This window comes from Canis lupus, chromosome 26 (assembly GCF_048164855.1).
Source record: "Canis lupus baileyi chromosome 26, mCanLup2.hap1, whole genome shotgun sequence".
Classification (NCBI taxonomy): Eukaryota; Metazoa; Chordata; class Mammalia; order Carnivora; family Canidae; genus Canis; species Canis lupus.
In genome coordinates this window covers 14,306,988-14,329,235 of record NC_132863.1, presented here as the reverse complement: position 1 = coordinate 14,329,235, position 22,248 = coordinate 14,306,988, and the positions used below count along the sequence as shown (strand labels likewise).

Here is a 22,248-nt window from a genome sequence, read left to right as displayed (position 1 = left end):
AAGAGAACCTCTTCAATAAACCAAATTGCACGTGAATTATCATCTCAAGATCTGCTTCTTTGAATCCTTTCCTAAAATAAGGATCACATAGGACACCTGGGTGGCTCAGTGGTTGATCATCTGCCTTCGGCTCAGGATGCAATCCCAGAGTCCTAGGACTGAGTTCCACGTCTGGCTCCCTGCAGGGAGCCAGCTTCTCCCTCTGCCTATGTCTCTGCCTCTCTCTCTGTGTCTGTCATGAATAAAATCTTAAAAAAAAAAAAAAAAAAGGATCATACACTCTGTACTAGAAGTATAGAGGGAGTAGAGAATAGTCCTAGTGAAAGAAGGTTTGAGTGACTCAGGGTTCCTAATGTTTTTGTCGTTTGGAATTTCCAGTTTTATTTAGGCACTGGCAATCTGGCATTGTGAATGTAGTGTCTGCCAAAGTAGAAAAAACTCTTGCAATTTTAGACTTGGGGTCAATAACTATTGACTGTCCAACTTTCCCTAACAGACCCTCTTGGGTCCAATTCTGGATGAATGATGGTCACAGCTAGAGGATTCTTGGCTTATAATTTTCTCTCCCTCTCCCTCTCTTCTTTCCTCTTTTTTTCTAAGACTGGCTCTGAAGATGTAAAAATGGCAACTCAGAGCTCTGGGCTTTAAAATGCCAAATGATTGATCATCATACAAACATCATTATGACCTTGCAGGTTGATTTGGCCATTATGTCAGCCCCTACTTCGTATTGCATAGCTTTGCATTTCTTTACTTTACAAATTTGGATCTGCAAACTGGCCTTAGGTAGAAATCCAGGTAGAAATCCAGAAATCTACAAATGGGCCCTAGGTAGAAATCCAGGGACATCGGTAGAAATCCAGGGCCATTACATAGCAGACAAAAATTCCATTACCCACTGTGGCCTAGAATATTATTTATATAATAAAATAGTTTCTATTTCTTGAATGTATGCTATGTGCCATTTTACAAATGAAGGAATTGAGGTTTACAAAAGAAAATTAACTTGTCCAGATGCACATGGCTAATATATAGTTAGGTTTTGCCACCAACAGACCAAGGATTTGATGCGTCCCATAAGATCCCTGGACCTCCGTGTATACTACAAGTCAGAGCATACCTTGCCCCTGGTTTTGCTGACCTGGGCTCTAGCACCGGATTTCTCTCTGGTTTTCTTGCTAAGTATTCTACTTGTATTTTCCTGGTTAAGACCCTGACATCCGGGGATCCCTGGGTGGCTCAGCGGTTTAAAGCCTGACTTTGGCCCAGGATCCTGGAGTCCCGGGATCGAGTCCCACGTCAGGCTCCCTGCATGGGAGCCTGCTTCCCCCTCCTCCTGTGTCTCTGCCTCTCTCTCTCTCTCTCTCTCTCTCTCTCTGTCTATGATAAATAAATAAATAAATCTTAAAAAAAAAAAAAAGACCCTGATATCCATTCTCAGCCCACTTGTTTCCTTTCCCTGGGAGCTGACACCTGCTCCTCAAAATATATCTTCTATCTCTACCTACCATCCTTTACATATACACATAGCTGGAGGATTTGCCTGAATACACATCTCTGGGTACTGCCTACTTCAAAACCCTGCTCACCTCCTACCAAAGTTGGCTGTGGCAATGACAGCCTAAAACCCTAAGCACCATGTTAGGTCATCCCCATAAGTAGAGCTCAAGATGGGGGAAAATCAGGTGCCTATAGTGCATTGAGAAAGGACTTTTAGGAGAAGCATCTAAGGGAGAAAAGCAGACAAGATAGGGGAAGAAGCCAGTCAAAGACATGTGTTCAGGTAAAATCTAAACTTGGTCTGATCCATGAAAGACACTGGAGCACAAATCACAATGCTGACATGATCAGTCCCCTCATTAAGGCAAGGGAATTTTCCTTTTGTATCTTTGTATCAGTCAGTCATTTCTATAGGCTTGTCCTGGTGGAAGTGTAAAGATGTAAGCATGAGTTGAGGGCAATGCTTGGGGAAGGGAGCCTTTATGAGCCCTTAGCAGCCAATACTCATAGCAGCCAGGGCCTGGGATCTCCTGCCCATCCAACAGCATGTACCACAAGTGCCTGAGCCATGGGCCCTGAACACAGGGACTTCAGCAATCAAATCCCTTTCTCTCTCATTCCCTATTCCTGGCCTCCTCCTGCTTCCCACCAGCCCAAGTGGCTGGGGTCCCCCATGCCAGCTGCTCATCCACAGCTTACTTGATTTTAGTATCTGCACAGAGTCAACTGAATTGGCGCCTGACACTTTATTAGTGTTCTAAATCTTTGTTTACAGTTACCAAGACTCCCCAGGTGGTAGCAAAAAAGTCAACAAGGAAATAAAACTCCACCAGCTGGTGTATTAGTTGCGGATAAAACCCCCACACAGGTAACAGCTGGGTATGCACCCACAAGCCCTTGGGCACCGCTGGCCCTGAAGGCTCATCTGGAGTTGCATGTTTTAATCCCCCTTTCCAAGCCAGCCTGTTTATTCTCCACATCTTCCAGTTCCTTTGCAACCTGTGAGCCTCAGGAAGTGAGGCAGTAATGAGCTTTGAAGCTGTTCCACTCCCTTTGACAGCCTACAACAGTCTTTTGATCCAATTGCTTACTGCTACCTCCAGCAATCTCTTGGCAAAATCTGTGCCATTACACCCCATTGTTTCTGTATCCTAAAACTCATGTCTTTTGATGCTAAATCCTATGTGCTTCCTAGTGTGTGAAATTAACACTTTAATGCAGCCCTGAAAAAACTCTCCAGCCTGTTTTATCTGGGTCTAAAGAAATTAGGGTGGGGGCACCTGGGGGGCTCAGTTGGTTAAGTATCTGCCTTCCGCTCAGGATCTCTGGGTCCTGGGATCAAGCCCCACCTAGGGCTCTCTGCTCAGTGGGGAGTTTGTTTCTGCCCTCCCCACCCCCCACACTCATGCTCTCTCTCTCTCTCAAATAAATTAAATCTAAAAAACAAAAAAAAAGAAAGAAAGAAAAGAAAAATAAAAAAAAAAGAAATTAGGGTGAAAGAAAAAGAAAAAGAATGTCATGCAGAGGGGCCAAGAGAAATATGCTAACTGTTGCCACTGTTGCTGCTTCAGCTTCCCTGGACTACATGCAGGTAACCCATGGGCTAGAGACCCCATGCAGGCCTCAACAACCTTGGACTTGAGAGCCTTTGCTTGAATCCTGGTTCCAACAAGTCAGAGCTGGGTGATCTGGGACAAGTGACTTAAAGTCTTCATGCAGCGAATTTCTTCTGGTAATTTCTTCTAAAATAATAGAAACTATTACACAGTTGCTGTGAGGATGCCATTTGAAAACACATATTAAACATTCTGCTTCAAAGCTGTACCTAGATTTGGTGGGGCCTGAAGTTTATACAAATATACCCTCACACAAATTAAAATAAATGAAAACATTTACATTTGCAAATTTTATGAAAACATAACCATGTGAACATGCTAAGTCCCCTTTCAGAGCCTTAAGAAGGGTCCTGCATGTGAAGAGGTCCCAAATTTCAGCTTCATTGGCTTTACTGTAAATCTGCCTTTGCTTACCACAATGACTGGCATTTAGCCAGTGCTCACTAAAAGTTAACTATCATGGGGATCCCTGGGTGGCACAGCGGTTTAGCGCCTGCCTTTGGCCCAGGGCGCGATCCTGGAGACCCGGGATTGAATCCCACGTCGGGCTCCCGGTGCATGGAGCTTGCTTCTCCCTCTGCCTATGTCTCTGCCTCTCTCTCTCTCTCTCTCTCTCTGTGTGTGTGACTATCATAAAAATAAAAAATTTAAATAAAATAAAATAAAAAAATAAAAGTTAACTATCATGGATTTGGTTTGGGAAAGAAGGGCCTTTGTTTCTTATGCATGTGCTCCTTGTTAGACCCAGTGCCTCTTGGGAATGACCTGCAGACCTGTTCAGGTGGTCTGGGATCTAGGGGAAGTTTAGGAGAATGTATGTGTGTCTGTGTGGAGCAGTACCTTAGGAAAGAGATGGGACCAACTGTATTATTTAGGGTAAATAATGTTAGCCCTATACCAAACAAGCTCTACAATTTCAGCAATCCAGCAATTTAGAAATGTAGTTCTTATTCATATAAATTCCACCAGGTTCTCTTGGTTTGGTTAAGACCCAGACTCCTTCATCTCATGACTCCTCATCTTAGTTTGTTAGAATCTTCTCCATTCACCTGGTAAGTAGGAAAAACAGAAAATGGTAGAGAGCTCATGGAAAATTTTCATGGGCCACATTCTTCTGGATAGAACTCAGGTACATGTCTACAACTAACTGTAAAGGAGTCTAGGAAATGTAGTCTAGCTGAGTAGCCAGGAAGAAAGGGAAATGGAGTAGGCAAGCCAATTACACCTTTGCCAAGCTAACTTTCCTCTAAGCTTGACTAAGGACCACAAGGCAGGGGTGAAGTAGTTTTTTGGAGCCTGATAATGAGCAGAGTACTGTCCATAGACTGAGTAGGTAAGAGTTATGGGAAACACAGAAGATAAAAAGAAATCATAAGAGGCAGGTCTATAGCTTCAAAGTTCAGTGAGGTCTTTTGTTGACCTTCTGCTGATCCTACTAAAGGACACAGTCTGGGGCAACTGGCTCATGCCGGTTGGAGGAATATATGACTCTTGATCTCACAGTCAGGAGTTCAAGCTCCATAGGGAATGTAGAGATTACTTAAATAAATAAACTTAAAAAAATAAAAGAGTCCATGGAAAGATCAAGGAAAAACCCCTCTACTAGTAGGTTGTCTAAGAAGAACAAGGGCCTACTGAAGTACTAGAAGAAGACCGTGGACCAGACCATGTAGACTAAGCTAGAGATAGGAACAAAGGGTGAAGAATGGTCCCCATCCCTGAAAGGTAGAAAGCAATTCATGCTCAAGGAAAAGTCCACAATTTTGGAGAATAGACCAAAGGAAGAGGAACCAAAGAGAAGTATCAGAAAAGACGCAAAAAATATCATAATCTTAGTAGGGAAGATGACAGAACCTACGATGGAAAGCAGAGAGTCAACTCTACCTTTTGGCCACAGCATCACAGCATCTTTTCCTTCCTAGAGAAGGAAATTTAGGCATTCCACATCCACAGAAAGCAGTAAGCAGGATCTGGATTAATAGTCTCTATCATGTGAGGATGTACAGCAATTTCCTCCAACAGAATCACCAAACCCTATTGCAACCTCAAGAGCCAAAAGCAAGATCTTGGCCTCATGATGTAGTAGGGGTGGTGAATTAAGTGATTTGGGAATTTCTGTATATTATGGGGTCCCAAGAGACTTTGGATTATTCTCACCTGCCTAATGCAGAAGAGAAAATTTAGGATCCTTTATATATTTTTTTCTTTCTAAAGTTTAATTCCATTCAGACACACAGTAGTTAAAGTTTACACAAAGTCCAGTCTCAAGTACATTTTCAGGATGGCAGATTAAGCCAAGAAGGAAGCAACCACCGTCCACCTCCACCCCATAGAATGAGGTCCCCTGACCCTCAATTCTGAAAACCGATGGACTCCAAAGTTAAACTTGCTTCAAGGCCTCCACATCTCTTCTCAGCGGCAGCTGAACCTCACCAGCTCAGTTTTATCCAAATCTCAAAGGTCAATCTTTACCTGTAAAGGTAGAGTTTACCTCGCTTTCATGGTGTCAGCTTTTCCTCGATGCCCTAATTCTGAAGTGTCTATAATCCTGTTTAAATAGCTGGATCATTTCTTTCCAGATATAGCCCACTACCAGATGGCTCAGCACCAATGGGATAGGTGCTACTGCAAGTTCTCCTGCTCTTTGCATCTCTCTGTTTGTCCTGTCCTACTGGATCACTTGCTTTGTCCCAGGCTACTATCTCTGCATGACTTACTCCTGCATACTCTTCAGATCTGGCTTGAATTTCAATTCCTTAGAGTATTGTGTTGTGATTAATCTATCTCAAACACCTACCTCTGTCATTCTCTTCCACATTACTCTGCATTATAGAATTTATTTATTTGCATTAATCTCTTTCCTGTCTCCCTTACTAGAATACGACATACACAAGGGAGTCAGTTTGTCCTGTTTACCAAAACAACCCTAGAACGACCCTATAATTCCTAGGGAATTAATAAATATTTGTTGATTAAATAGACACTGTATCCTACCTGCCCCTCTATTTTTTTTCCAGCAACAGCATCTTGGTTCTTTCCCTTTCAGCTTAACCCCAAGTTAATGAGTCTAGTCCAGCTCTGTCCCAAGCTACAAAATTTCACATTGATAGAGAATGACAAGGATGCACTTTGAACAAGTATTTGTGATTTTATATCTTGGGGAAATTTAACTAATAGACTCATATTCTGGAAAACATTTGCTATTGTATCAGCCACCTCTGGGGTTCTCTGCACTTTCTCTAGAACGTATTACAGGATTGGAAGATAAGAAAGATCATCATTCAACTGTAAAGCTCAGAAAACTTCCTCTCGGTCTCCCTCTTGGCTTTAAAGTAGAAATGAATAATGTATAGAACTTCTCCCCACTGTTGCTTTTCCAGAAAGACATGGTGCTAAACTATAAGCTCCATACATCAAAACTGACTGCCTTGTTCATTTCTGTAAACCAAGTACCTAGAACAACTGCTGGCATATGGTGATGCTCAATAAATGCATGTTGAATGCCTGTGGAATGAACCCCAGGAGCCAGCATCATAAACATTTACCAATTAACTAGACAGAGTCCTAAGCCTTTGGAATAAAGATGTTGGTGATAGCATCCCCAAGTTAGTTCTGTCAGAGTCACTAGTGAGAGGATGGATTTCACTGACCCAAATGTTAGCACCCTAAGGAATAGAAAACTAAAGACCTTCTTTGCTGGTTTTATCATTTAACCTAGTACTCTTTACTCAGCAGAACTTAGCTCCTAATAATAAGTCAATTCTACAGCGGGGAATTTTATTCTTTCACTATCTTGAAGTCATGTAAGTTTCAAGAAAAGGAGTTAGACCTGGGCTAGGTGTCAGAAATTAAAACGAAGACCTAATTTGCATGTCTTTCACCTATGCAATCCTTTCTTAAACATACTTACAAATGAGGATTCCCTAAACCACTGTTAAGTGGTTTCCTCTGAAGGGTTAGGTAGCTATATCCCTATCTTGCTTTCTCTCTGCCTTCTGATTTTACGTGCTGGGTAATCTAATCACCACAAGGATGGGCTGGTTGCAGAAAGCAGAGCATTGAGTCTTGGTACAGTCAGATGTTTGTGTATTTTCCCTTTTACTGTGAATATGAAGACATGCCAAAGTTTTCAATGAATAATAGAGCTCATCTTAAAGATAACATTGTTTTTTTCCTGAAAATGATCAAACTCCACGTAATAACAGATTATATCACAGTACCTTCAGAGTGCCTCATTACTGCTTTTCCAGAATTTAGCTGTATTCTATAGGAAAAACCCAAACTACTGGGGTGAAGTATTACAATATTTTCACAAGTGTTGAAAGGATCCCAACTATCAAAAATATGTCAATGTGCCCAAATGGAGACCACTACGTTTGCATGCAATGTCTAAGCCGCTTTCCTGGCACATGGTTGTTTAAGAAACCACTTTTCTTGCTATGCCGTGATAATCTTGCCTCATTCCCACCAAAAGCAAGACAGAATCAGAATAAAATGACTGAGGATAATCCCTAAAATGTGACTTTAAAAGTGTGAAGTGGTTTCTCGGAGACCTGGAAAGCACACATTGTTTAGATTGACCCAAAGTCATCCCCCGGGGTAAGATGGTTTTAAGAGGGCTGTACATTCTTTGACACACCTCCCACTGAAAGATAGAAGATAGGTAGATGTTCCCATCCCTTGAAATTGGGTGGGCTTTGTCATTGCCTCAACTGAAAGAGTGCAACAGAAGTAACACTGTGTGACTTCCAAGACCGGGTATGAAAAGGGGCAAAGAGGTTCTTCCTTGTTCTCTTGGAATACTCACTCTTGGTGACTTCATCTGCCCTATAAGAAATCTGACAACCCGGAGGCTGTCCTGCTCAGGGTACTATGTGGTACCTTTGAGATGGGGAGAAAGAGAAAAAGAGAGAGATGAACAATGAGTCCCAAATATTCTAGCTTCTGCCATTTGATCTTCTCCGCCTAGGGAATGCAGTATGTATATGAATGAAGAAGCCTCAAGAGGACTCTAGCCCTAGCTGCTGTCTGTAACCAAAGCTGGAAGCCAGAAATGCCTAGATGAGCCTGACTCCAGAACCATATGAGATACTAATAAATTGTTGTTGTTCTAAGCTGCAATAAATAACTAGAACAGGAGGCATGTGGCACCTTGGGTGCTATAGAACTCAACCCAAATGATTCTCCTGCCTACTACTGTACACAAGTCTATGATAGACAGCACTGATGGGGAGCACACAGAGACAAGTCAAAGCCTTATGGGACATTGGAGCTGGTAGCTGTCAGCCTGCTACAATTTAGGAGACACTCAATGGAACTTCCCTCAGGGGACTGCTCAGGCCCTTGAATGCTCCCATGGTAATTGCTCCAATAGGATCTGCAAGCTGGAAAACTTGCAAAATATAGAGATCCCCACATCCAACGGGCTTCAAACTGGGAACACTTGGGATTTTGAGAATGGCCTGCAGGAAAGTAGGGTGCAAAGCAAGGCTGGTGGGTACAGTTTATTCCCATTGTCTGATCTCAGGGACAGGGTTCCTTTCTTCTTCCCAGTCTTGCTGGTAGAATATGTGACTCAAGTAGCCAACCAGTGTAATACATTCCTCTGGGCCTTATAAATGGTGTAGGATTGGACATGCAGTCCATGCCAGGCCAATCAAAATGAAAGTCAGAACATTCACAGGGAATACTAGAGAAGAGATGCTCTTTCTTTTTCAGTATATTAGATTTAGAAGGATATTCTTCTGGGAGCTTCTAGCAGCTGTCCTGTGATGAGGAGGGGCAGGTGATCCTGGGGATGGAGTAGAAAGAGGGAAAGCAGAGGGGATGAGGAGACAGATACAAACAAACAAAACTGATCTTGATAACTTTGTACCTGTGTATCCCAGCTATTCTTGAAGCTGGATCTTCCTGGGCTATTTTATGTGAACCCACGGATTTCTTTTCTTTCTCTTGTTGATTTAAGCAACTAGAATTAAAGAACATCAATGAATACATATATGCTAAGATCCTTTTGAATTTTATGTTTGAAAATTATGTCTGGTGCTAAAGATGTGTTTACAAACAGCTGATCTTAGTCCAGCTTATCTACTACTTGATGTTTTACAAAAGGAAAGGAGTAAAGTCAAATTAGTACCCTAGTCACCTGACACAGCTCCATGAAATGATGATAATGATGATGATGTTGATATTAACATTCACTGAGCCCTAATCCTGGGCAAGACAATGTTCCAAGTACTATAAATATATTAGCTCATTTAATCATCTCAATAATATTATAGAGTACTCTATTATTATCCCCATATACAAATGATGGAATTGAGGTACAAAAAGGATAAATAATATCCTGCAGATCACACAGCTAGTAAGTGGTGAAGTTCAGATTGAACCTAGCTTATTCTCCTAGCTCTACTCTATACCACTTCTTTAAAGGTTGAATACCTTCTGGTCAATCAAAAGTTCTGGGGCCTCATGTTACATGCCCCAAAGTACCTGCCTTATGTATGTCTACCTGGTTCTGACATCTTTACCAGAAGTAAGAAGATGCAGAGATCAAAGAGAAGAATTTTAACTTAGGTTGTCAACTTGCCTCTACTTCCAAAATTTCTCATGCTTAAAAATATGACACAGTGTTTTATTCTTCATTAGAAAAAAAATCAAATTGTAGCTGACTCCAAATCTTCATTTCACTTGGGTTAGGGAGGATCCAATCACAGTGAATACGTATGTTCTTCTCTCCCACTCCTCAGCTCACAGAAAGGTCCGGGAAGTTGTATGCAGAATACAATTTGGGGCGGGGAGGAAGGGGTTGGGATTCTCCCTGGTATTTGGTCACCCTGTATGCTTATTGTTCAGACTGGTGCAATCCCTGGAAGGAAGGTGGCTCTGACAGTTTTCTGTCATTCTTGGATACAGGATACTTTGCTGAGACTGCTTTCCCGGAGTGTGATGGCAAGCTTCCCTTTGTGGGCCTCACATCCATTTAATTCTAAGGAGATGCCAGCGTACAAAATTCAGAAGCCACTATCCCCTTCTTTGTCTCCATTAATTTCCACCTATCCCTTTCCGTTGATGAAGAACACAAATGTCCGTATTGCCCCCACTCTGTTCTTTGTAGCGCTTTTCTTTCTTTTTTTTTTTTTTTTGTAGCGCTTTTCATAATGCATAGGTTTCAGCCTAAATTAAAGTGCGCCTTTAAAAGAATTGTGGGTCTCTTAACCATTCATGCATCATTTATTTTCATATCCCTTTAACCACCTTTTAAAAAATCTCTTAGAAGTCCAGTCGATTTAGGGGTTAGTTACTGTGTATTTTAATTGACCATTCAATTCAAATAAATGTGGAGGAAATTATAACCCTCTTCAACAGCTCAATGACAATTTAAGGAGAATGAGACCTTGATTGAAACCATTAGGAACTTAGGAACCAGACTCGGATGTGGTTGGATGTGGTCAAGGAAATAGCCCAGGAACTTTTAAATCCTGTCTTACTTTGCATTTACGAAAAACTTTAAAACGACAAAACTAGGAGAGATACTACCTCAAGTTTTGAAATCATTTAATAAACAGATTGAATGAAATTATTATAGTTGGCATTGAAAAATATTGATAACCAAAATTTTATCTTTTAAAAATAAAAATGATGGTTCTCACCTAGCCTATAGGCTTGAAGCAGGGAAAGAAAGCATTTCAATATCCCCTCATCTGTTACATATGTTGATCAACCCACATAACCAGACAAACTCCTGATCAGATGGGCCATCTGCAAACTCCTAAGAACACACTTTTCTATCAGCTGCATTTTATTTATTCCCTTTTTGGATCTGTGAACAGAGTAGGATGCTCTAAACATCTCCCAGGGTCTGTAAACAGGCTGAGGGTTAGAAGACCACCCTAGCAGGCAGTCAACTTAACTACAAATAAGAATGAAGAAACAAGGGGCACCTGGGTGGTTCAGTTGGTTGAGCATCTGACTCTTGATCTCAGCTCAGGTCTCAATGTCAGGGTTATAAGTTCAAGCCCCTCCATGATGGGCATGGAGCCTACTTAAAAAAAAAAAAAGAATGAAGAAATAAGAAAGAAAGAACCTACTATGTGTCAGACAGTGTGCAGAAGCTTCTTCATAAGCCATCACATTTTTGTCTCCTAATCCTATGAAAGGAGGTGAGCATATTACAGATGAGAATCATCCTAAGGCTAAGTGATCTGGTAAAGATTACATATGAGTAGTACACTTAGGACTTATACATTTATTCATTGATCATCTACCAGTAGCCAGGCACCTGACTATATAAATGCTTCTCAAAATTTGGCACACATCAGAAACTCCTGGAAATTTTGTGAAACACTCCTGGGTCCCACCTCCCAGAAGTTCTGATTCAATAGGTCTGAAGTGAGCCCAAGAGTTTGCATTTCCAACATGCTTTCAGCTGCTGCTGCTGCTGCTGCTGGGTGAGAACACCATTTTGAGTGGTGAACAACACATACCACCTCTGCCTTCTCAGAGCCCACAGCCATCAATGGGCAATAATTTATACATGTGAGGGATAGATGGGGGAACAAGGTGCTATAGAAGCACATGGGAAGGGCCTCTACCTAAAAGTTTGGGGATCAGGTTTCCTGGGAGAAATTTCAGGCTAAGCTGACAACTTTAGATTGAGGAGGAATTCTTGCCATTGAAGGCAGCTGGGAGGTGAAGAGAAGAGGGAGGATTCTGAAAGGAGGGGACAGCATTGCAAAAACTCAGAGATGAAAAGGCATATTCAAAAAGGAAGAAGTCATTGAATATGACTGAGTGGCAAGAGGAGAGCAGAATATGCAAAAGATGTAAACTATTTTAAGGAATTTAGGGTTTATGCTGGTGATAAAGAAAAGCCTTGAAGGGCCTGAAGCAGAACAGTGTGAAAATCAGATCTTTGTTTTATAAGAACATTACAGGCAATGTTCAAAACTGCAGATAAAGAGGATGTGGAAATCCTTTCACCTTTAAATTCAGGTCTGGGGCAGCCCGGGTGGCTCAGCGGTTTAGCGCTGCCTTCAGCCCAGGGTGTGATCCTGGAGACCCAGGATCGAGTCCCACATTGGGCTCCCTGCATGGAGCCTGCTTCTCCCTCCACCTGTGTCTCTGGCTCTCTCTCTGTGTCTCTCATGAATAAATGAATATTTAAAAAATAAAATAAATTCAGGTCTGCCAGTCACTACATCTTAGAGGCCAGAGCTGAAGCCACAAGCACCCTCTGGCATTCCCCCAAAGAGAACCCTTTGTCTATAGAGAAGATGTGCCTCTGGTCTACAAGAGGAAGTCCCTATACCATTCCTGCCAGCCCCTCACTGCTCCCACTCTCATCTCTACAGGACTGTTTGACATTACCTTCGTGTTGGTGTACTTAGCTCTGTGTAAGGCAAACCCTCTTCCAGTCTGATCAGGTTTAGTACCAGCTCTGTCATGCTGAAATATCTCTCTGACCTTCTCCTGCCTTCAGCTCCCTCTCCTCCAGCTCTCTTCCTTCTCTGGCTCTAGATCGTGTTTCTTCCGTGAGCCCAGGGTGCTGATCCTGCATCACAAAGGGCTAGTAGTTAGCTAGCATGTGAGCATATTTCTGCCTTCTGTAATTAAAATGTTCAATGCTTTATGAGGTAACCAACCTTACAAATGACTTAGGCCAAAGTAAATCCACTGTCCCCCACAATTGTGCAGCAAATACTGATTGGATGGAAATAAAGTTTAATGAAAACAGGATATAACTCCATGAATAAGCACCAACTGGCTGCTAGAGAAATGGTCATAATATTTTATTAAACTAATTATCATAATAACTTCTATTTATTGAGTACTTACTATGAGCCAGATACTAGAATTTTCTAGATATCTCACTTAATCCTCACAACAACCCAAGGGAATAGAAGTATATTTTACTGTTCTCTCCATTTTACAGCTGAAGCAAAGATTGGGGCAATAACTTGTCCACAGTCATACAATTAGTATAGATGCCAAAGGCTAACTTTGTATTTTGCCAAGTCTTCTTCTGAGACTTAATTATATGTCAAAATGAAAATGCAACATGTTCCAGAAAACTGAATCAAACAATGTATAGAAAGGAATAGACACCATGACCTACTGGAATTTATCCCAGCCAGCAATGCAAAGATGGTTTGACACTCCAAAGTCAAATAATGTAATGACCCGTATTGATAGAACAAAGGCCACAAACCACAGGCTCGTCTCAATAAACATAGAATAAACATTTGACAAAATTCAACACCCTTTCATGATAAAAATATTCAGTAAACTAGTAAAGAAGGGAAATTCCTCAATCTGACAAGGCCATCTCTAAAAAGCCCACAGCTAACATCATATCAACATAAGATTGGAAAGTTTTCCTCCAAGATCAGGAACAAGATGGTTTGCTCTCACCACTTCTATTCAACATTTTACTGGAGATTCTAGCCAAAGCAATTAAACATTAATTAATTAACTAACTAATTAATTAATTAAACAAATGGCATTCACACTGGAAAGAAAGAATTAAGACTATCTCTATTCACAGATGACAAGATCTTGCCTGTAGAAAACTCTAAATAATCTACCAAAAAGCTATTAGAACTAATAAAAAAATTCATGGGGTTGCAAAATAGATCAATACATGTAACTCAATTGTATTTCTATATACTAGCAATTAAAATCCAAAACTGAAATTAAGAATAATGTGCCATTTATAACATCAAAAATAATAAAATATGTAGGAAAATTTAAGCAAAAAAGTACAAGACTTGAATGCTGAAAATAATAAAATATTTCTAGAACAATTGAAAGGGTACCTAACTCAGTAGAAAGACATCTCATGTTTAGGGACTGGAGGGCTTAATAATGTTAAGGTAGCAATATCCAAATTGCTCTACAGACTAAAAACTAGTCCCATCAAAATTCCAACTGCATTTTTTTCAGAAATTGGCAGACTTATTTTAAAATTCACACAGAAAGGCAAGGAATTGACAATGACCAAAACAATTCTAAAAAAGGACTAAGGCTGTAGAACTTATACTTCTTCATTTTAAAATTTGCTACAAAGCTTCAGTAATTGTCTTAAATATGAGCATAAAGATAAAGATATAGATCAATAGAATCCAATTTAGAGTCCAGAAATAAATTCTTAGATTTATGGTCAATTCATTTTTGGCAGGAATGCCAACATAATTAAATGGGGGAAGAATAGTGTTTTCAATAAATGATGCTAGGACAACTGGATATCCACATACAAAAGAATAAAGTTGGATGTGTGCTTCATATCATATGCAAAAATCAGCTAAAAAAAGGCCCAAGAAAATAGAAATCAAAACCACAATGAGATACCACCTCACACCAGTCAGAATGGCTAAAATTAACAAGTCAGGAAACAACAACTGTTGGTGAGGTTGCAGAGAAAGGGGAACCCTCTTACACTGCTGGTGAAAATGTAAGCTGGTACAGCTACTCTGGAAAACAGTATGGAGGTTCCTCAAAAAATTGAAAATAGAGCTACCCTACAACCTAGAAATTATACTACTAGGTATATACTCCAAAGATACAAATGTAGTGATCCAAAAGGGAACCCACATCCCAATGTTTATAGCAGCAATGTCCACAATAGCCAAACTATGGGAAGAACCCAGATGTCCATCAACAGACAAATGGATAAAGACGTGATATATATATATATCACACACACACAATGGAATATTACTCAGCTATAAAAAATGAAATTTTGCCATTTGCAATGATGTGGATGAAACTAGAGGGTATTATGCCCAGCAAAATAAGTCAATCAGAGAAAGACAATTATCATATGATTTCACTCACATGTGAAATTTAGGAAACAAAACAGAGGAGCTTAAAGGAAGGGAGGGGAAAGTAAAATAAGACATAATCAGAGAGGGACACAAACCATAAGAGACTCTTAATCATAGGAAACAGAGGATTGCTGGAGGGGGGAGGGTGGTAGGATGGTGTAACAGAGTGATAGGCATTAGGAAGGCATGTGATGTAATGAGCACTGGATGTTATATACAACTGATGAATCATTGAACTCTACCTCCGAAAACAATAATACACTATATCTTAATTAATTGAATTTAAAAAATAGATCCAAGATCTAAATGTAAGAGCTAAAATTACAAAAATCTTGGCAGAGAACCTAACCATAAATATTTGTAATACTGCATTAGGCAATGACTTATTGGATATGACACAAAAGCACAAGTGACAGAAGAAAAAATTAATAAATTGAACCTCATCAAAATAAAAAAAATTTGTGTTTCAAAGGAAACCACAAAGAAAGTCAGAAGACAACCCGTGGAAGGGAGGAAATATTTGCAAATCACATAACTGATAAGGGACTAGAATGTATAGAGAATACTTACAAGTCAACAGCAAAAAGTCAAAGAAAGATTAACTTAGAAATAGGCAAAGGATCTGAAAAGACATTGCTCCAAAGAAGATATGCAGAAGGCCAATAGCAGAAGAAAAGATACCTGACATCATTAGTCATTACCTAAATGCAAATCAAAACTACAATGAGATACCACTTCACACCCACGAAGATGACTAAAAGAAAAAAGACAAAGATAGACAATAAATGTTGGTGAGAATAGAGAGATTGGAACTCTTACACTTTGCTGATTGGGTTGTAAAGTAGCTCAGCCACTTCTGAAAAACAGCGGGCAGATCCTTATAAGTTAAACATAGAGTTAAATATGATTCAGCAATTCCATACCTAGGTATATACCTAAGAGAATTGAAAACATGTTCATATGAAAACTTATACATGAATGCTAATAGCCTCATTACTTATAACCACCAAAAAGTGGAAACCACCAAATGTCCATCAACTGACCAACAGATATCATGTATCCATACAATGGAATGTTACTTGACCATAAAAAGAACACACTGATATGTTCTAAAACATGGAGGAACCTTGGAAACATGATGCTAAGTGAAAGAAGTCCATTACAAAAGACTGCATATCGTGTGATTTCGTTTACATGGACCAACCAAAATAGACAACTCTATTGTCTAAGAAAGTACATTAGTTGTTGCCAGACACTGAGGGAAGGGAGGAATAGTGAGTGGTTGCTAGTGGGTATGGAGTTTCTTCTAGGGTGATGAAAACATTATGAAATTAGTGGTGATGGTTGCACAACTCTGGGACTATACTACAAACTACTGAAATGTATACTTTAAATTACTAAATGTTATGGTATGTGAATAATATCTTAGTAAAACTGTTCCAAAAACTATGTATGTTAAATATCACATATTATATAAGACAAGATCATCAATATAGTGTATATTATATATACATCTCACATATATTATGTATTGTTAATTATATAATATAATGATATTAATATAATTCTATATTAATATAATATTATATAAATGCATATGCAATTATAGTGTATAAAATAATAAGTAATTGGGCATGTTATAATTGTTAATGAGCCCTATACCTCTCCCAGTCTGCTTTTGAAGTTACCTAAGTTCTTTTGACCCCCACAAAACTTCCTACTTACATAAATATGCCACCCCAACTTCCTCCATAGGTAGTTTTTTATTTGTTGGTTTGGTACATCACGCGGTTAAGAGTTCTAAGATCAGCCTACTGGGCCTCTAATCCTTGGCTTCGCCAGTTTACTAGCTGTGGTTTAGGTTAAGTTAGCTGCCTCTCTTTGGCCCATCTGTCAAATGGGAGGAATAATTGAATTCATCCCACAAGGTCATTAGGAGGCCTCAGTGACTTCCTAAAAATTCAGGGTTCAGTCATAAAAAAGGGATTTATGATCAATACATGATAGTAGCAGTAGTGTTTTTATAGTTATCCTATTCTGCAGATTCTCAAAAATATCTTAAATTTTAAACTACTAGCCTTATAATTGGAGTAGACTCAGCTTTATTCCTAATTGGGGGAATACAAAGAATATGAAAGGCAAAAAAAAAAAAAAAAAGAAAGAAAGAAAGAAAGAAAGAAAGAAAGAAAGAAAGAAAGACAAAAAGGAAAAAAGAAACCAACCAGAAAACCAAGAAACAACATGCAGGGCAAAGCCTCAATATACATAAGGCCTCAATATTCTCAATATTCAGACTGTGCCTGAAAATCCAAATTTGGGGCATCCCTTTTTGCTGCTCTGCAAATGATCTTTATTTGCTTTGCCTATCTAGCCTCAAGATTAATTACTCAGTTTAGGGGGAGGACCTTGAAGTTTGCCCATAAATTTTCTGCCTCTAAAGAGAAGATTTTTATCACTGACTATTCTGCTGTGAGCATGAGTCTAGGAGAGTGACTCAGGCCATCTTCTTAGAATGGCGGGCCATAAATCAGCTTTTATAGAAAATTAATCTCCCTGGACTCATTTGGAAAGTTAGCAATTATTAGTAGCTAGTGTAAGAGAGAGTCTTCAAAAGAGGAATGGTAAGACAATGTCACCTTGAGTTTCTTCTAAATTGTTCCCTCAAGTAAGCTGTGGATGGGAGTAGTCCCCGAAGGCAGATGCCACCAAAGGAAGTTGTTGGTGCCTAAAACTCACTACATATGTGAACTGGATCCCAAGAAATATGCTGGTATGTTAAGGGCAAAGATAAGATTTCATAAGGCATTTGACTCAACCGCCAGATTGTTTTTAGCCACTGCTAAGTACCTAGGATGTCTTGAAAATATTTAGGCAGGGCAGTTCCCGGTGGTGCAGTGGTTTAGCGTCGCCTGCAGCCCAGGGTGTGATCTTGGAGACCCAGGATTGAGTCCCACGTCTGGCTCCCTGCATGGAGCCTGCTTCTCCTTCTGCCTGTGTCCCTGCCTCTCTCCCTCTCTGAATAAATAAATAAATCTTAAAATATATATATATTTAGGCAGCCATTTTGAGGGTTTGACTACTGGCACCCAACAGCTGAATATGGAGAATATCAGGTCTTTTGGCCAGTGTAAACAGAGTCACAGAATTAGAGGATTCAAGAAATGAACATTGAAGTGTCATTCACTTCAAGCTCTCACTTGAGGTAGGGTTACACTGAAACCATCACAGATAGGTTTGCCTCCTTTCTGTGCCTATCAGTGGGTTGTTAAAATTTTATTATCAGGCTAGCAACACAGGGATCACCTGGGAACTTTTTACAAATACATATTTTTAGGCCTCTCCCCAGATTTACTGAATCAGATGATCTGGGGCTGGAACTCAGATGTATTTCAACAAGCCCCCCAGCTGATTCTGATGCATGCTCCAGTCTGAGAATTGCTGCTCTACTATTGCCAGTAACAGAGCTACTTTAAAGAAGAGAGTGGATATACCAGTTGGGATTGTTTTGAGCTGCAAGACACAGAGTCGCCCATCATGGTCCCTCCAAATGAGGATTTCGTTTTTGTTACAGGAAGACTGGAAGTCAGCACCCCTGGTCTGATGCTGCAAATCCCACATTATCATCATCCCGGGCTTCTCCTACCTTCACATTCTGCCAGCTTTGGTAAGTGGCTTTTGTCCTCAGGTACAACACTTGAAGGCCACAGGATAGCCTCTCATCCATGTTGGGAAAGATGAGATGAGAAAGATGATGAAGAGAAAGAGGTAAAAGATACAAGCAAGCTAGGTCTCTCTCCACTTCTGAAAGGTTTTCTGGAAGCTTTAGCTAGTGACCTCTGCTCACATTTCGCTGGCCAGGACAGGTAGCTGCAAAGAAAGGAGGAGTGGTTTTTAGCTGGGTACTTTGCTGCTCTGAAAAAGAATCAGGGTTCAGTTAGTGAGGTACAAGTGAAGAGAGGACTTGGGTGGGCAGTTAGCAAAGCTGCTAAGTGGGGCTTGGTAAAGATGATTCAAGTCAATATAAATATTAATTGTAGACATTGAATAATCAGGCCTGAAAGAGACAATAAGAAAGCGCAAAAAGTTTAAAAAGGTGATTAAAAACTTTATGGAATAAGATCCAGTTCTGGCAAAACATCTATAAAATGCTTGATTTTTTTTTTCATTTTGGAAACTGTTCCTCTTATGATCAGAAAATGCAACATTTGCAATTGTAGTTGAGACTTCCTTTATTATTTCTTCATCCCTGGATGATTTTCATTCTTGGAGAAATTTCAGAAGTTGAATGGCTAGCATCAAATGCAAAATTTGCCTGTAATGCTGGGTCACTGTCCTTGAGCAAGATGGCTTATGTTGTTTGTCTTGACCGACTTCATTTCACTTATTTGTGGAATTTGTTTCATATCATAGTGTTATATCCTGATCACAAATTTTTACGTTGCCAAGAAGCCAAATAAAATATCTTTATCACAGAGAAATATTCTTAAATCCACTTACTCTGAAGTATACAACTTTCATGAGAGACTTTTTTTTCTCTGGCAGCAGAGGTTTAAATTTAATTGAGAAAATATTCCATGCATACTTACCATAGCATCCCTGCTTGCCAGCTCTTTTTCTAGTGCCAAATGAAGCCATTTAATACTCATCACTGCCTATCATGCATCCCAATGAATTTATACTCCTCTCTCCACCCATCCCCAACCCTTATGACCTAGCCAGGAGAAAGTTAAAACCCCCAATGATCATAGATGGGATGGGATGGGATGGGGGAGGTGCTAAATCTAAACGCCTAACTCTATCTAAATATATTTAAAGTATGGTGTTCCCACCACCAGCAGCAGCACCATCACCTGGAAGCTTGATAGAAATGCAGTCTCAGGTTCATCCCAGATCTGTTGAATCTAACATTCTAGGGGTAGAACCTAGTAACATGTGCTTTCACAGGCCCTCCAGATGATTCTGCTGTAAACTAAGGTCTGAAAATTGTTGTCCCTAGGCCAGTGGTCTTCAACCTTAATTACACAATGAAATTTAAAAATTTTATGTCTCCCACCCTCAAGAAATTCTGATTTTATTGGTCCAAGGAACAGCTGGACAGTAGGATTTTAAAAATATCCACAACTGGGTCTATTGTGCAGCCGGTCTAGAGGCATGAGAAAATTCTATCAAGCAGTATCTGAGGGTATATCTCCAATAAGACTCAGAGCCAGTACTGGACCATGGAACTTTGAGAGGGATATACCCAGTGACCTTTCCTCTTAGGTTCTTAGTCTTTCTTTCAGGACCCACCTTTCTCTTCTACTTTGTAGCTCATACTATATGTCTACCAGGGCTCACTCTAACTGCAAGAAGTTCCCACCAGTCCACTTCTCAGCTGGCATGTGGCCCACAGGGTTAATGAACAAGGGATTCACTCATAATAAACAGTCCTGTATTAACAGAAGTGTACTTGACCTGAACCAATATCTCCATTGTATACCTTCTTCTTAAATCTCTGATCAGAATGTCAAGAACCAGCATCTTTTTCTTTCTTTGAGGAACCTAATTGATGCCCTATACTACCTTCCTGCCAAACTCTGTGCAGTCTCTTTTTGGGAAACTCACTACTCTTGGGACAGGCCTTTCTGTGTTCATATGACTCTAATTGTTCAAAGTCCTCCCCTTGGGATGCCTGGGTGGCTCAGTGGTTGAGTGTCTGCCTTTGGCCCAGGACGTCATCCTAGAGTCCCAGATCGAGTCCCAAGTTGGGCTCCCTGCATGGAGCCTGCTTCTCCCTCTGCCTATATCTCTGACTCTCTCTCTCCTTGTCTCTCATGAATAAATAAATAAAATCTTAAAAACACACACACACACACAAAGTCCTCCCCTTATGTTAAGCACAAATCTGCTTTTACAGAGGGCCCAATTAGGGATCCTAGAGCTGCCTACAGAATGGGTTTCTCTACATGACATTACAACTCATCAAACATTTAGACAATTGTCAAGCCTTGTGATATTGTGATTTATAATAAGAAATATATACTTGGAAAAAAAAGGAAAAAAAAAAGAAATATATACTTGGTCTTTGTCCCTGTTTCTGGCACAGAGCTCCTGAAACCCTTGGAATTTCCTAAGTGATAAGAGCAATAAAAGTGTCTTTATGTTAATAGATGACTTTTGGACTGCACCTAACGATGGGGGTTGCTTGCCAGGAGAACCAACAAGATTATTAGAGGGTTAGAACTTTCAGTCCCATCCACCAAACCTCTGGGGACTGGGATAGGAACTGGAGGTTGAATCAGTTGCTGATAGCCAATGATTTAATAATCATGCCTATGTAATGAAGCCTCCATAAAAACCCAAAAGGACAGTGTTGGGAGAGATTCTGGGTTGGTAATTATGTGCATATTTGGAGTAAAGTGGCATACTCAGATATGGAAACTCCTCAACCTTTCCACATGCCTTGCCCTATGCATGTCTTCCATCTAGCTGCTCTTGAGTTATATCCTTTTATAATAAACGCATAACCTGGTAAATAAAATGTTTCTCTAAATTTTGTGAACCATGATAGTAAATTACTCAAACACAAGGAGGGAGTCATTGGACCTGCAAAATATCCAGTTGTTCAGAAGTACAGGTAACAACCTCTACTTGCAATTGGCTGGCTTGTGAAGTAGAGGGCAATCTTGTAGGACTAAGCCCATAGCCTGTGGGATCTGATACTATCTCAAGTAGACAGTGTCAATTGAATGAATGTTAAACATCCAGCCGGTGCCTAAGAATTGCTTCATGGTATGGTAAGCATCCTCTATATTTTCTCTCTTTGAGTTCAAAATTCACTTTCTAGGGGCGCCTGGATGGCTCAGTTAGTTAAGCATCTGACTCTTGATTTCAGCTCAGATCATGATCTGAGTCATGAGATGGAGCCCCCTGCATCAGGTTCTATGCTCAGTGCAGAGTCTACTTGAGATTCTCTCTCTACCTCTGCCATGCTCACATGAACTCTAAATGAATAAATGAATGAATAAAATCTTTTTTAAAAATTCACTTTCTAAATAGTGCCTCTCTGTAGTAGATACTGTTGGAGTCTCCTCCAGACACCTTTTCCTGGGCTACATTCCCCTTCCCCACCTGCTCTGAGAGCTCATAGTTATATCCTCTAGAAAAATGCCTGAGGCTGATGGAAGCCACAGCAATGGAGAGGTGTGCCACCGCTCCTCACCCAGGGGCAGCCACAGCCAATGGCTGACAGATACCCAGCTTCCTTGTCTCAAGGTGGAACAATTCTAATCTCCAAGGGTAACCATGTTCATGCCTAGGCCCCTCCC

General features: G+C 40.2%; 1 long non-coding RNA gene across 10 annotated transcripts in view; it reads right to left on the bottom strand.

Moving 5' to 3' along the window:
• The window catches only part of LOC140618094 (uncharacterized), a 130,060-nt gene that overhangs the window by 25,024 nt on the left and 82,788 nt on the right, over window positions 1–22,248 (bottom strand). For 2 of the 10 annotated variants that reach the window (XR_012018269.1, XR_012018275.1), the window contains exons 4-7: window positions 18,585–18,808; window positions 12,486–12,669; window positions 11,207–11,266; window positions 8,992–9,084 (exon numbers count right to left, since the gene is read on the bottom strand). This is a non-coding gene — a long non-coding RNA (uncharacterized lncRNA). Of the gene's footprint in view, window positions 1–3,589; window positions 4,166–8,614; window positions 8,908–8,991; window positions 9,085–11,059; window positions 11,161–11,206; window positions 11,267–12,485; window positions 12,670–18,584; window positions 18,809–22,248 lie in introns of those variants that run through there. The other 8 variants (XR_012018268.1, XR_012018274.1, XR_012018276.1 and 5 more) reach the window with 7 other exon arrangements.